This window comes from Bacillus rossius, chromosome 1, assembly GCF_032445375.1.
Source record: "Bacillus rossius redtenbacheri isolate Brsri chromosome 1, Brsri_v3, whole genome shotgun sequence".
Taxonomy (NCBI): Eukaryota; Metazoa; Arthropoda; class Insecta; order Phasmatodea; family Bacillidae; genus Bacillus; species Bacillus rossius.
The window spans coordinates 144,581,461-144,595,770 of NC_086330.1; positions in this window are offsets into that span (position 1 = coordinate 144,581,461).

The following is a 14,310-nucleotide window of genomic DNA, read 5'->3' on the forward strand; positions in this document are numbered from 1 at the left end:
TCTGGGAGTGCTTGTACTATAAGTCCACAACTATAAAAAAATTGCCATATAATTAGAGACCGGAAAAATTCGCGGGTTCAATGACCTCCAGGATGGACTCCAATATCCTCTACACACTCGGGCAAATGCCAACTGTTCATTGGCTGTTGACTTGTGAGTCGTCTCGACTGGGTGGCCTGTGATTCGACACTTCTATGAGTAAGGGTATCTAATTGGCCCTCAGTCCTCCAGATTAACAGTGAACCAATGACAGAAGCAACACTAAGGTATAATTATTTGAATTTTAGCATAACACGAAATGAACACGCGAAGTTTTCAGGTATCTACATATAATGATATAATAAATGTAAAGTAGCTTTATTTTTCTAACGAATTTTATTTTTTCTTTGTTGTAGATAAATTATATGATTTTTTATTGTAATATTTTTTAAGAATAACCAAATTGGCAAAGTAAAAATAATCATTTAGCTTTCACCTAGATATATTTATTTGTTGTGATCTTATACAATCATTTTAGATACAGTAGATGTACATAACAGTTGACAGAGCTTCAAATTGGTAGATTGAATGGAAAGAAAGCCCTCTAAAAATTATAATTGCAAATGAAACTCAAATTTGTAAAGAAAGTTAAGATATCTACATTTTTGTGAATTAAAATTATGTTAAGTTTGTGGATTCCTGTCGAACAAGACAATTTCTTACAAAACTAATTTTACAGCATCGCCAAATACTAAAACAAATGTCTAAAAGCTGTAATCATACATATATTTATTTTACTAAAATAATTTGATTTCGTGGAAATGTTCTGCCAGGATAATTTTCTTTATACTTTTCGAAACTGATTTCATTTTATGTATAATTCATTGCCGTATTTCTAGTTTTGAGCCTGTGGTGGAGGTTTCATCTCGTTCCACTGTTGTTGGGATTGGAAGCGGCGCGGAGGCGGACCATAATGCATTGCGGCGGGTCGTGGCATGCGGGGAGCACTGCTGAAGGGGAGGGGGCAGGGATACGAGGGCGCAGACAGTCGCGCGCGGTCAAATGCTCCCGGTAAAGGAGGAGCGGGAATGGGCGAATAAACTGGCCTCGTCGAGACAGTTGTGGGTGGGAAGGGGTGGGCGTGACCTGGTTTACGACTGTCGTTTGTTTACGGCTCCATCCACTCAACCACTCGCACCTCGGACGCTCCCTAGAAATTTACATCAGTTTACTGACTTTTTACGGATGACTGCGCCTCGTGCAAACGAAAACAATTTACGAAGTGGCGAAAAACTTACAGAAACTACCCCGTGGTCCAACTTACTAGTTTTGTTTTCTGGTGTGAGCAGGATAAACTTTCGCCGTGCAAAAAAAAATGTTACTTAATTTTTAGAAGGTTTGGCGGGTACACCAAGAGTTTTCTTGTGAATTAGTAAACAAATCATGTTAACTCATTGCCGGAATGTTTTCGAAGATCTCTGTATAATATGTAAGCAGCGCTCTTCCTTAGCTTGCGATGAAAGTATTTAACAGGTTGGAGACACTGTCTTCTCATACAGAATAGTCCATAACTCAACGTCAAGCAAAAATAAAACAGATATATGGCCAGTAAATTAAATTCTTAATCAAAAAACGAAAATAGGAGGAGTTGTTTTCGAATTATATGCCTTTATTGAAAGTGTGTAAATCCCTTCCCTGAACTAAATCATTAGATACCGTGACTGAAAAAATTTTCTAAGCAATTATAAATAACCCCACTATTGATCACATTACAAAATGAAATCAGAATTCTATACATTTGGGCAAAATATTCTTTGCACAACTTACGCGGTAACAATAATCACTCAAGTAACTTTAAATAATGACACTGTTAAAAAAAATTGCTTTGCTAACTTAGCAAGTTATTTGTTTCGATGAGCCCGATTAAAAAGGTTTGCCGCAAAAGTCTTCCAAATAATTTTTTTTTCCCTTATAAGTGCAGTATTTAAATTTTATTTTGAATTGATATCGATAGTAGGGTTTTTTAATATTGCGTATAAAAACTCTTAAGTCACATTATGTAATAATTTGGTGTACGGTGGGGATTTAGAAACTTTTAAAAAAAGTCTATAACTCTAAAACTACAACACTTTATGAATTTTAGTTTTTATTTTAGTCAGAACCGTAATATACTGGCCTATCAATTTTCACGGCTTGACGTTGAATTATGGGACAATCTGTATATTTGGCTAATTAAAATCACTCCTAATTTATCCACGTGAACTGTTTTTTTATTATAAACAACTATGCTTAAACTGACATCAAAGAACAATACACACACCTATGCCTGCCCAGAATTCTAACCCAGGACGTTGGAACCGAAGTCGGCGCTTCAAGCAACTGCGCTACGAAGTTCGACTTAAAGGATTCCTATATTTTCGATAAATCTAGTTAATTTTTTGAATGCACTTCAAAAACCTCGCAGGATAATAGTTTCTTGTGTGTGACTGATCCATCAATATTTTTTTCCTAATACAGCTTAGCTCATACTGACAAATTCCTCACGCCTAGAGACGGACGAAATTCGAGTTTTTTTTGTCTGGCAGCAGGGGATAATCCACGTTATTGTCTTGATTCCTCGTGAATGGGTCGCATGTGTGTTTGCGAGTCTGTGAGTGGTTTTCAGTCCTACGGAGAGTGACAAGTAACGCGTGATCTAATATACAGGGCGGTGACAGTTAACTGGTTGCGCGCGGCTCGCTGAAAACATCGTTCAACAAAGAAATACCATCCGGTGTAATGACATATATGAGCCAGCTTTGTTTGCACATATGTAGAATATATATTCTGGTAATTATTTTTTAGATTTTTATTTCCTTTTTTAGTTGCTGTAAGTACTATTTTTAAGAGATGCCTCATGTATATAGCCATGCACTTTTCGCGAAAATATGTCGAGACTAGCTGGAAGTTAAAAAGTTCCGTGATTTTTTGAGTTACTTTCAAGTAAATGTCTACTGTTAGAAGCACATTCAGTTCAGGAACAAACGCGTCCTGACTGGCTTGGTCGAATAAGGCAATGACTTCTCTTGCAGACGGCCGCCAATAGCACCGCTGGTGTGGGTATAGGCCTACGTGTTGCAGTTTAATGGGCGCACAGAAACCTTTTTTCCGCGAAATTTACATGGCCCTAATCATGTATTTTATTGTTTATCCAACAGATGAAAATTACTCAATTGTTATAAGAAATTTAATATTTATTAATACGTGTCTTGCCCCGGGGTTAGTTTCAAAAATGAAATTTGGCACTCAGAAAGAGTTGAGTTGGCCAACGCTGATATAGGGTATTCAAATGTTTGAACGTTTGCAGCCTTGTTTGATGCCTTATTATTAGGGGTAGGCAATTTTCGCGAAAAACTCCGAACGCCTATTAGACTGCAACAAGGTATACCCGCACCACCGGATTATTCATTCTGATTGGCGGCCGTCTGCGAGAGAAGTCTTTGACTTATTTGACCGAGCCACTCAGGACGCGTTTGCTTCCGCTCTGAATTACTGTGATTGGTGTTGTAACAATCGAAATTTACCTGAAAGGAACTCACCCAGTCACGAAACACAGATGATGATACAGTGTTTTAACTTTCAGCTGGCCTCGTTATCTTTTCGCGAAATATGCATGGCCCTACTGATTATATTTTACAGGTTTCCATCATAACTTGCGTGACAAAGCTTAGAAAACTGTTGGCTGGAATTTTACATTCATACTACAGTTTGAACACGGAACGGTATCTTACAACCAGGGATTTTCTCGGCGCTACAGTTTACTAGATGTAGCGAAATAACTTCTACAGAATGGTGAGTTACGACGGAGAATCCACGACGGTGCTGAAATTTATGACTGGAGAGGGCGAACGCTCTGATCATCAATACTTCAGCGGATCTCCTTCAGCACTTGAATGCCAACGAAGGCCAGTCGGGCGATTTTTGTCAGGCTGGCGGACAATGTTTTAGCGAGCGTTGTTTTCCTCACAACCTCCACAAGCACGAGGTGGGCTAAAGCCGGAATTACAATAGTACGTCTTTTCCGTCATACGTCCGTCAATCACTTGACCTGCAACCAGTAATATGGACAGAAAAATTCCATCCGTCTGTCCGTTAAAAAGCTTAGTAACTTCATATTTTTGGCGGACGGACGGATGAAATTATAACATCCAGATGGTTGCAAGAGTTTCGCGTATAAAATTATATTTTATTAGAAGTTTTCGAAATTATTTGAATTCTTTAAATGCTTACATTATTATTTTAAAGGTTGTGTCTTAAATATAAAATCTTCCAACACACGTTAACTATCAAAATGTTGAAATAAATAACAGAAGGAAAATATTTAATGAGTTATAAGTGCATAGCTTACATGATTGTCCAACTAATTAAAAATACAAGATAAACTATCTCCAATTTTTTTTAAAGTTGCCAGCATATGCAAATATGTGAAAATATTATGACGGACTAGCGGAGTGTTGTAAATCTCTCGGCGGCTGACGGACGAACGGATGACGAACGGCGGGAAGACGGGCCCGACGGGCTATTGTAATTCCGGCTCAAGTGTAAGTAATACGCCTGGAAGCACTTTATTAACTGCCGATTGTCCGTTGGATGCGTGAGCGCGTCACAATTCTCGGGAACTAGCCCGACATAGCTGGTACGGGTTTGATAGGCCCCGACACTACCATTGGTTGTCTGTGTGACTGAGGCACCCAGGATAATGTGGAGGTGGTGTGAGAATGTTCGGTCCGCGGCTTGGGGATTGGCCCAATGTCTTAGTTAGCAAACTGACCACCGTCTAATAACATGGGAAATATGTTCAAAGGACAACTAAATAAGGACATGATTCACCCCGGTAAGGAATATGCCAAGTGGGGTTATAAATTATCATTATTATTATGCCCAGTGGATGCATTTTAAACTGACCGAAGAGATTTTGTCCAAATTGGTTTCATTCAACAATAAAGTTTATAAAAATTGTTCATTTAATTTTTCTTCTGCGATTTTTTTTACTTTTCAAAACATTAATAGTAATTTAATACATTTATCCTTTTTTAAACATTACTTGGTACCATAACTAAGGCCTAGGCCTATATATTATTCAAAATTGCTGGTTTCTAGTCCATTGGTCTTTTTCACCTGACGTAATGAAAATTTTCATTTATTTTTAGGTGTACGTCTTCAAAAAATACAACATTAAAATTATTATATTTATGTTTAGTTTTTGACGTCATAACTATAACTACAGGATCAGCAATTAGTCTCCATAAAAATGGCGAAAGTGGTGAATAATGTTCGTTTATTCGAACAGATGGTACCATATGAATTATGAAAAATAATGCCAATCCGTTGTTCCTTCGTTAGTGGCATCTCATTTCATTCGGTTCACCTTCTTGAAAACGAAAATGAAATTAGTTACCGCTTTCACCATTTGTATGGAGACTTATGACACACATAATGGCTTCTTTTTTGTGTGTGACACGTTAGCAATCACTCGAGATCGTGCACTTAAGTATCTCTCAGTAGTATTTACTCGTTTTAGTTAGTTGCAGTTCACGTCCATCGACAATTTTTTTGGAAAAAAAAACCCTCGAATCTTCAAACAAACATCTAGATCATTACGAAGAATAATAATGGCTGACATTTACGAAGTCATTTGAATTACATTTCAGCCTATTCAGTTTGATACTGATATTATTCAATGAAACATGGTTCACTTCACAATTATAATATATTACAGCACGCAACTTTGAATGAAATGGGTAAAAAGGACGTGTAATGCTTTAATTTTATCATTCGATGTTAAAACATATTGCAGATATTATTCTGTGACTTTTTTAAAAATAATTTTTCACAGCCTAGTCAAAAGGCTCAGTTTGTATTTTTCAGTCAAACATGCAATTGTATGAAAATAGCCAAAGGCGCTTGTATGGTGTTTAATCAGAAGCGATTCCAGTGTTGGAAATTTGTACAAGCATCTACTGCTACATGCACAAGCGTTCAACGTGAAATATCAAATTCGAAACTGATAACAGTGTTTGATATTTTTATGTTATGTCTTCGACAAAAGTTTAAACTAAATAGTCTCAACATTAGTTAAAGGTATACGTGAAAATGGATAGCCTGACCCGCTGTAGGCCATGAGAATATTTCTACGACGTTTGGTATGGAACATAATAGCCTCAACACCTAAGTAATGACAGTAAGATTAACCCTCTTAATACAATTCTAGGCATTGGTGAATCTGTGGTATGGCCAACGAAAGTGGGTCACCTTCCCCCCCCCCCCCAATTCCCACTAAAATCAACAAAACTAAAGAAATTGTAGAAATAACCAAAAATAATCTAATCCTGGCTGCACTAGACCTTTAAATTCAATTCAATCATTTTTTTGATATGCCATTTAAACTTTTTAAGTGACAATGTTTTGTGTTTTTTTTTTAACTTTACTACTTTTAAAAATCAGATAAAAAGACAGTTTTGATGATGACTTTCCGTGGTGTCATAAATGCGTTAAAATAACTTTAAGGGTCTATTATATTTTTATGACCGACTTCCTATTTAACCGGGAATTAGTCCATCTCATTCCAAATCCTACGATCTTCTTCCCTTTTTACCCTTAAAAAATAAAAACTATGCGTGCCACTGACTCTAGGATAACGCTACACTAACTTTACAAGGGAAAAAAACAACCGATATTTATAAATAAGATTTTACACTACCATTTTCGTACGTTCATGCAAGCAAGCAGAAAACTTAGTGGATGATTTATGGACGTGGCTTTTAAGGAAGCCAGGCTGAGGACATGGGAGACTTCACTTCGCTTCGTGATCCCGCAAAGATGAGTTTTATCTCGTGTTCGCTCCGGGAGGAACAACGCGGCTCAGCGAACAGCGAACAGAGAACAGCGAACAGAGGTTGTAAAGCCTTATTTTATCTGTCCCGAATAACGTCCATGATCCTCGGACTCATCAAGCCAGACAGCCGTGAGCGGCCATCAAGTTTCTCCAGACTCCAGTTTCTCGTAAAGAGGGAGGGAATATTCTACTTGAGAAACCTAATATTCATTTACCCCTAATCAGACGCCTGAAAAAACCCGCGTTCGTGCGTCTTCGGTTTTTTTTTCCTGTTGTTAAAGTAACCATCATTGTTCGCCACGAACTGATACCTTGCGATGTTCCAATTTTAGTGCAGGTATATACTAACCAAAGTTACCACCTACTTAGGTATTTATCATAGCAAACGAAGGAAACAATTTAAAAAAAACTACCGACCTTCTAACTAATATTTTTAAATTAAATCAAAAACCAGTTCCGAGAAAAATTTAAATGTAGGTACGTTGGTATTAGTCCTTACAAAGTTGCATATGAATAAATATAAATCAATGAAATTGTTTGAATTGAAACAACGCCATTATAACAACTATTATCTGCAATATACTCGTCAACATTACATATAAATTATACTTGTAGTAGATAAATTTGAGAATTTTTTGAAATTTATCTCAATGAATATATTCTTACAGAAGTAGTATATATATTAACTTGCATTTAATTGCTTGTCATTTTTTTTTTCAGTTCACTTTGAGGTATGCCGTATCGTGTTCTCCTTGGATAGTATTTTCTTTGGATTTCAAGCCATAAATGAAAGGAATGCGTATGATTTTGAAAGCTAAATGTGTATTTATTAATTATATCAAAAATTCCTCAGACGTTTATGCTCATACACGAACTTAAAAATTCAATTGGCCATACCTGCCTTCCCACTTAATATTATATTAATATTCAATTAACTGCGAAAGTTGTAGCCAAAGTCACATAGTATGTAAATGCATACATACAAAACGCTCTAGTTGTTTGGAAGACCTCACTTCGCTTGGTCGATTACATGAATAAAATCATTTAAAAAATCCGTAATATATATCTTTTTTTTTATTTCCTGGAAGGTTATATTTTTGTCCGCTAAGGCGATGGTAACTAAGATGAAATTTTATTAAGTTAGGTTAGCGACTCAGATCGGGAAATTTAACGAATCTCCAAAATTGAGTCAGTTTTGTTCCGGCTACGCACTAGCGAGCGGCTGTGCTGAAGTTTCTCATTTAAAACACCAGTTTCCCAATAGGAATAGATCTCCATCAGAACTTGTGTGTTTTTATTTAGTTATTTAATTGCAAGTTTCGGAAGAGAATTCTTTGGCGCATTACTCGATATAAAAACAAACAGAGAGGTCCTAATCACCGTTAAAGGTAGTTAAAGCCGCTATTATGGAATGCGGCACATTCTATAATCCGGGAACAATCGAGCAGCTCATGTTCATATTGTGTTCCTGGTGGATTCCGTCTGTCGACCTTGGCCATCACATTACCGCGCTGCCGGCTTTTTCCAGTTCTCTCAGAGTTGATTGTAACTGGCGGTTTTCATTTCACATCCCACATGTCACGGTCACATTTCCCTATCGACTAGTTGAGACAACCAACCCTAATTTTATTTTTATTTTTCTGTAATTTTCAAAAAGATTCCTTTGGAAACCGGTTGCCAGGAAATAATTTGTAATAACTTACCACAAGAAAGTTACCGTAACTTTGTTGAACACATGTCTACGGTTATTTTTGTCTCTGAAATACGTTTCTCGACATAATACTGAGTATTTCTTACAAACATTGGCGCATAATTTTAGATTTTAATTGAAGTTTTATTCAAGCATTTGTTGTTTAAACCATGGAAAAGATAATCGGTTATTCGAATTTGGGACTTTACTTTATTATGCTTATTATTGTGCACATTTACTACTGGAAAGCCATTCAGGGAACGGTTTACAAATAACTTTAACTATTGGCGGTACTGGGACAACATAAAGCATAAAGGCCAGGGTAAGAATCCGAACCAAGTATTACTGTGAACATTATTTTGAAGTGATAATTTTTTTTCAAGCAAATGTAAAAATATGAAAATACCAGTGATTTTAAATGATTATTTCTGTCCAATTTACAAAAATAAATTTACAGCGTGGTATTCTCGTTTAAACTAATTTTAAAAAAAAAATCCCTTTCAGCACAGCCTACAGGCATAGATATATTTCTTCTGGAAATGTGTTGGAAACGTATAAAAACTCCTGGAACACTTTAATATCTTAACATCCTATATATTAAAGAATATTAAAAAAATATAGATTAAACATTTTATAATATTCCATGCAGCGAAAATATTTTTAAAGTTTTTAATTCAATGCTTTCAGCATTGAATGTCTTAACGACGTTCCTACTAAATTAGTTATGCAATTTTTTTGACCATCAAACACTATTTTTCTTCCCATTGTTATGTAAATATATTTTGAACAAAAGTTTAAGGTAACATTAAAATTGTAAAAATAAATGTCCACTAATTTTATACTAAAAATGTTTTAATTTTTTTTTTAATTTGAACCATTGTTTTTACGGTTTTAATACGTTCCATCAAAAATTGTTTTAGCCAAAGTTTTCAGAAAACGTTTAGAAAATTTACAGTAAATTATAACGGATTTTATAGTAAAAATATTTTAAAAAAGTAATAACTTTTATGTCTTTCTACCCTTGTTGTTTCCACTCCTTGCAGTAATGATTTGTTACATAAAACTTACTTTATTCAATAGTTTTCAACAATATTATAAAAGTTAAAATAAAATAAACATTTACAAGGGGATGGAGGGAGGAAGTTGTTCATATATGCAATGGTCAAAGTTATGGGGTGTCAGTCTGATGGTAGCCTCTGTGGGGGAAGGATCGGTCGCCATATTTTCTTGCCCTCACTGGGTTCGACCCGAAGATGTAAGTGCGTTTTTTTTAGAATTTTATGAAATTATTTTTTATTAATTTTTTATTAAATTTGGTTAGTTAGTTTTGTTTTATAAGTTTAAAAAAAATCCAAATTTATAGCATAAAAATTACCGATTTTCAATATGGTGGTCGTAACGGAAATTGCAACGGTGACGCCATAATTCAAAATGACAAAAAAAATTCTAGAAAACAGAATGGCGTCAATCACGTCATCCATGATGGCCACCAAAGTCAAATGTCAAGGTCAAGGTCATCCAAGATGGCCACCGTGTCTTCACAATCCAAGATGGCGGACCGGCTTTTCGGCTCCTCAGCCTGAAACATGGTGCCGAACCGGCCAATATATACTACTACACTACGAGTTAACATAAGTTCAAACTGATGTGATATTTTCCATATTATGGGAGTTATAGCGATTTTTCTGTATTTGAAACACCTCCATTTCTGTCCCTTTAGTCGGATATTACCCATTAACGAAATCGACGGAGATTTTCCACTACTAGATTTTATGTATCAGTTTGGAAGTGTTTTGTGAAAAATGCAGCTTTTATCGTGTCCATAAAATTGTGAAATAACTTTGAGTTGACGACGGTTTTGGTGTCTATAGACCATGGATCGAAAAACTATATAAAACTTTTCTGGAAGTTGCACCATGGAAACGGCTACAATATGTAGTGTTTCTTTGAAATCTACCTAACTAGCCCGAAATATTTCGGCCAGTGATTCCAAAACATAAATTTAAAAGAGTAAACGTAACTCACTTTTCTCTATTTTCTATGAGATTAATCTTTGAAAATCAGTTTTTTAATCAGTATTCGTGAAAAATACTAAAAAAATATTTCAAATTAAACTACAATTCCCCGGGCTAGTGTTTTATGCTACGGAGTTCTTAATCCTATGATCCAATCGTGTGTGTATATGTATATATATTTATATATATGAAAGGGGCTGTGAAGCAAACCTTTAATACACCTGTCGTTCGACAATCCGGCAGTATCTCTGCCAAACTAAAGAATCTCTCGCTGTACACTTTTAATTTCCGTCGCGAGCTAATCCTTCACTCCTTTGGTGTCCCACGGGCTCCGGAGTTTCTCCGCCATCATCAACTATCTCGTCATGTCCCGCCAAGCTGCGCAGGGCGGCAACTCCCCCTTCCCTCGCGACATCGAGTGGCGTGCCGTGAATCCATCATCGCTCTTGGTTGGGGGGGGGGGGGGGGGAGCCGAGGGTGGGTCAGCAGGGAGGAGATGGACGCAGCAGGAATAATAATTATGACCAACACCTTTCCCCTTACCCGCCCTCTTCATCCCTCCCTCTTCCTTCACCCAAGGCAACGTCAACGAAACTGCCACGCTGATTGCAGCCGCTACTCCTCCATAGTGAGTCTGGACTCGCCTCCCCGTGATTGGCTACATGGGCTCCGTGACGTCGCCGCCTTGGAGCCGAGGGTGACGTGAATGGCCCACATGAATGCGTTCTTGGACACACGAACCGTGTGCAGAGCTTCAGAAACATCCAAGTGATTTGAAAACTGCTGTAGAGAGCCGAGCGGTGTCCTTTAACAATGCGCTGACAGCAGATGAGAAGTTCTGTTTCCCTACTTCATTTCTAAACTGTATTCGTAGAAGAGTGAGCATCAATAAAAACGCGTGTTGGGAGAACAAGTTTTAGGCATGAAACGCCTGTTACAGATTCTCGAAAGCACTACACCTTTATCTTCATTTCTCCGCCATACAATTTGATGGTTAACGCTGAAATCTCATAGTTGCCCAATGCACGACGAGAAGATTACACGACAGTTCAGAGCCTTGCGCTTAGAGGCGACACCCCAGCGACCCTCGCACTTATTATCCCGCATCACTAACACCTGTATACGGGTAATGGGTGCAGAGCTTCAGAAGAACCCACGCTTTTTGAAACGATCAAGCCTACTGTTTTCGTCTGTGCGCCGCTGTGTTTTCATTGTGTTCTCCAAATTATATTCAGGGACCTGAGAAACTCGCGGTTTCAGTAACCTCTAGGATAGACCCCACAGTCACCTGCATTCTCGGGAAATTTCATTTCTTCATAGGCTGCTGATTAGTAGAGACCTGCAAAATTCGCGGATTCATTCTGTGATAGGCTAGAATTCAAACACATATACCTCTTAGATCATTTTGCTATTGGCTTACTGTTCATCTGGACGAATCTCAACTAGTTATAAACCCTCAACCAAAGAAGGATCAAATCACAGACAAACCAGCTGAGACGACTTACAAGTCGGCAGCCAATGAACTTGCGTTATTTTCCCGAGTTTACAGGGGTATGTACAGTCTATTCTGAAGGCCATCGCCATCGAAACCGCGAATTTTGCAGGTCTCTACTGATTAGTGAGGCAGCCTAACAGGGTAGCCTGTGGTTCAACACTTTTCGGTTGAGCGTTTCTCATTGGCCCAGAGTTCTCCAGGTAAACCTTGAGTCAATAGCAGAAGCAACACAAAGGTAAAGGTATTTGGATTTTAGCTTATCGTGGAATGAATCCGCAATTTTTTTCAGTCTCTATAGTGACATGTTTTGTACGATAGTTGGGTTAAGGTTTTTGGCTGTGTTGTCCAAGTTTGTTGTCCGAATGTATTTACTGTTCTTGTTCAAACTGTCTCGTCGTCGTCAGGTCGCTGTGTTCGTCTGTGCCGTAATTTATTATTAGTTATTTTTTGTCTGAATTGCTTCCACGAATTTCAATGCTCTACCTAGGCATTTGACAATTGACATCAGCTGATATTGGCTTGTTCATCTCGTGTTTACGTATTCGTGTTTGTGGTCAATACTTGAGGGTTTTGAGGGTTTGGTTTTATATGACATCCAGTGTAAACAGGCAATGTTGCATGTTTTGAATCAATCTTTACCACTGTAAGAATATTTTAAGCATTCAAAGAACCTAAACGAAACTAGGTAGAATGGAAAACAAAATACACAATTGCAGCTGATCTGGATGTTGATGTACACTTCCAGCTCCAAAAATATAAATTGCAAATTTATAAAATAAAAAATAATAAAAAAACATGTGAGTGAGTCTTTAAGTACTTTCCAATGATGTGTAAAATGCAACTTCGGTAACGAGCAAATCAATGTGTTATCATGTTGCAAATACACTTATAGTAATCTCGGACACGAAATTTAACGTAAAATTATTTTTAATAATGCGGAGCGTGATAAAAAAAAAAAGACGCATGCTGTGTTTTCAACTACATTTCTGGATGCGAATCACACGTATTTTCCGCACCCACTGCTAGATTTCTCTGCCGAAGCAGCTACATCGACTATCGAATCATTCCATTTGCAGACCGAAATTTTAATCTATAAAATGAAACGGCTCCAATAAAAGTGAAAATACTGGGAAATCTGCTAAACCAGGCTTTGGAGCTAATTCTCGACAATAAATTTTATTAAAATACTACACATTTTCTTAAAAATTTACTACACAGTTAATACTATAAAGATTCCCCTTGACTTTGTGAAATTTAGTTCGCGCCATCCGCTACAGATTGCAGCACCATGGTTACACATTTCCGTTCCATGCGACTTCCGTTCCATGCGACTTCCGTTCCATTCACGAAATTACTTCTACTCAGTTAAATAATTTTCATCTTCAATTTACCAACAACGCTGGTTACTAATTATCCAGGGATTTTCGTAAATATCCGGACACTGAAGTCATTTACTTTGAACATTAATCTACAATAAATAATCTTGGTATACTAACAAAACATCCAAAAACTGTTAAAGACTACAAAGAGAACACACTTATTTTGTTCACCTTTGTTTAGAACGAAACATACGACTCGGAAATCGAGATATGCGTAGTTTCTACGAATATACTGATATTTGAAATTACGAAGAACTCTTCATTTATTTACGTTAAATACTTCGTTAAAGATCCCGTCAGTTTACTGTAATTTCTAACTGTGTACCAAATGCCGTATACCGAAAACTAAGATGTTACACATCAATAATGTTAACAACTAATATTCCGCTGACTACTTCTGATGACCGCCAATGAAACGTGCCACTGCAGTTTTAGTTTGCGTTCTGCAGCAAGAGAGGTTAGCGTGGGAGTAATTGGCCGGTATGGAATGCACTGGCCTCAGAGCTAACCACGTGTACCAAGAAAGATGCCGAAATGTCTGACCGACCACGCGCATCAAAAAACCAAGCTGGCTTGTTTTGTTTCCGGTGACAGTTGAACGTTGTGCGATCCTCCGTTGTAACTACCGAGTCTACTATAGTGTGTATATAGTATTGCCTAAATCCAGGGCTGTAACTCTGGCAAGCTGTGTACGCAGAAACGGCACGTCCTAGGAAGTTGCAAAATGACCTTTTTTATTCCTCAGTTCGTATTCCTAAAATAATTTCAAGGCATAAAACATCCATAAAATGAGGATTCAATTAAATTTTAATGTAATAATAGGATGACATCTACCCATGATACGTGCAAAATTTGCGTTATTATTTGGTATTTAACAA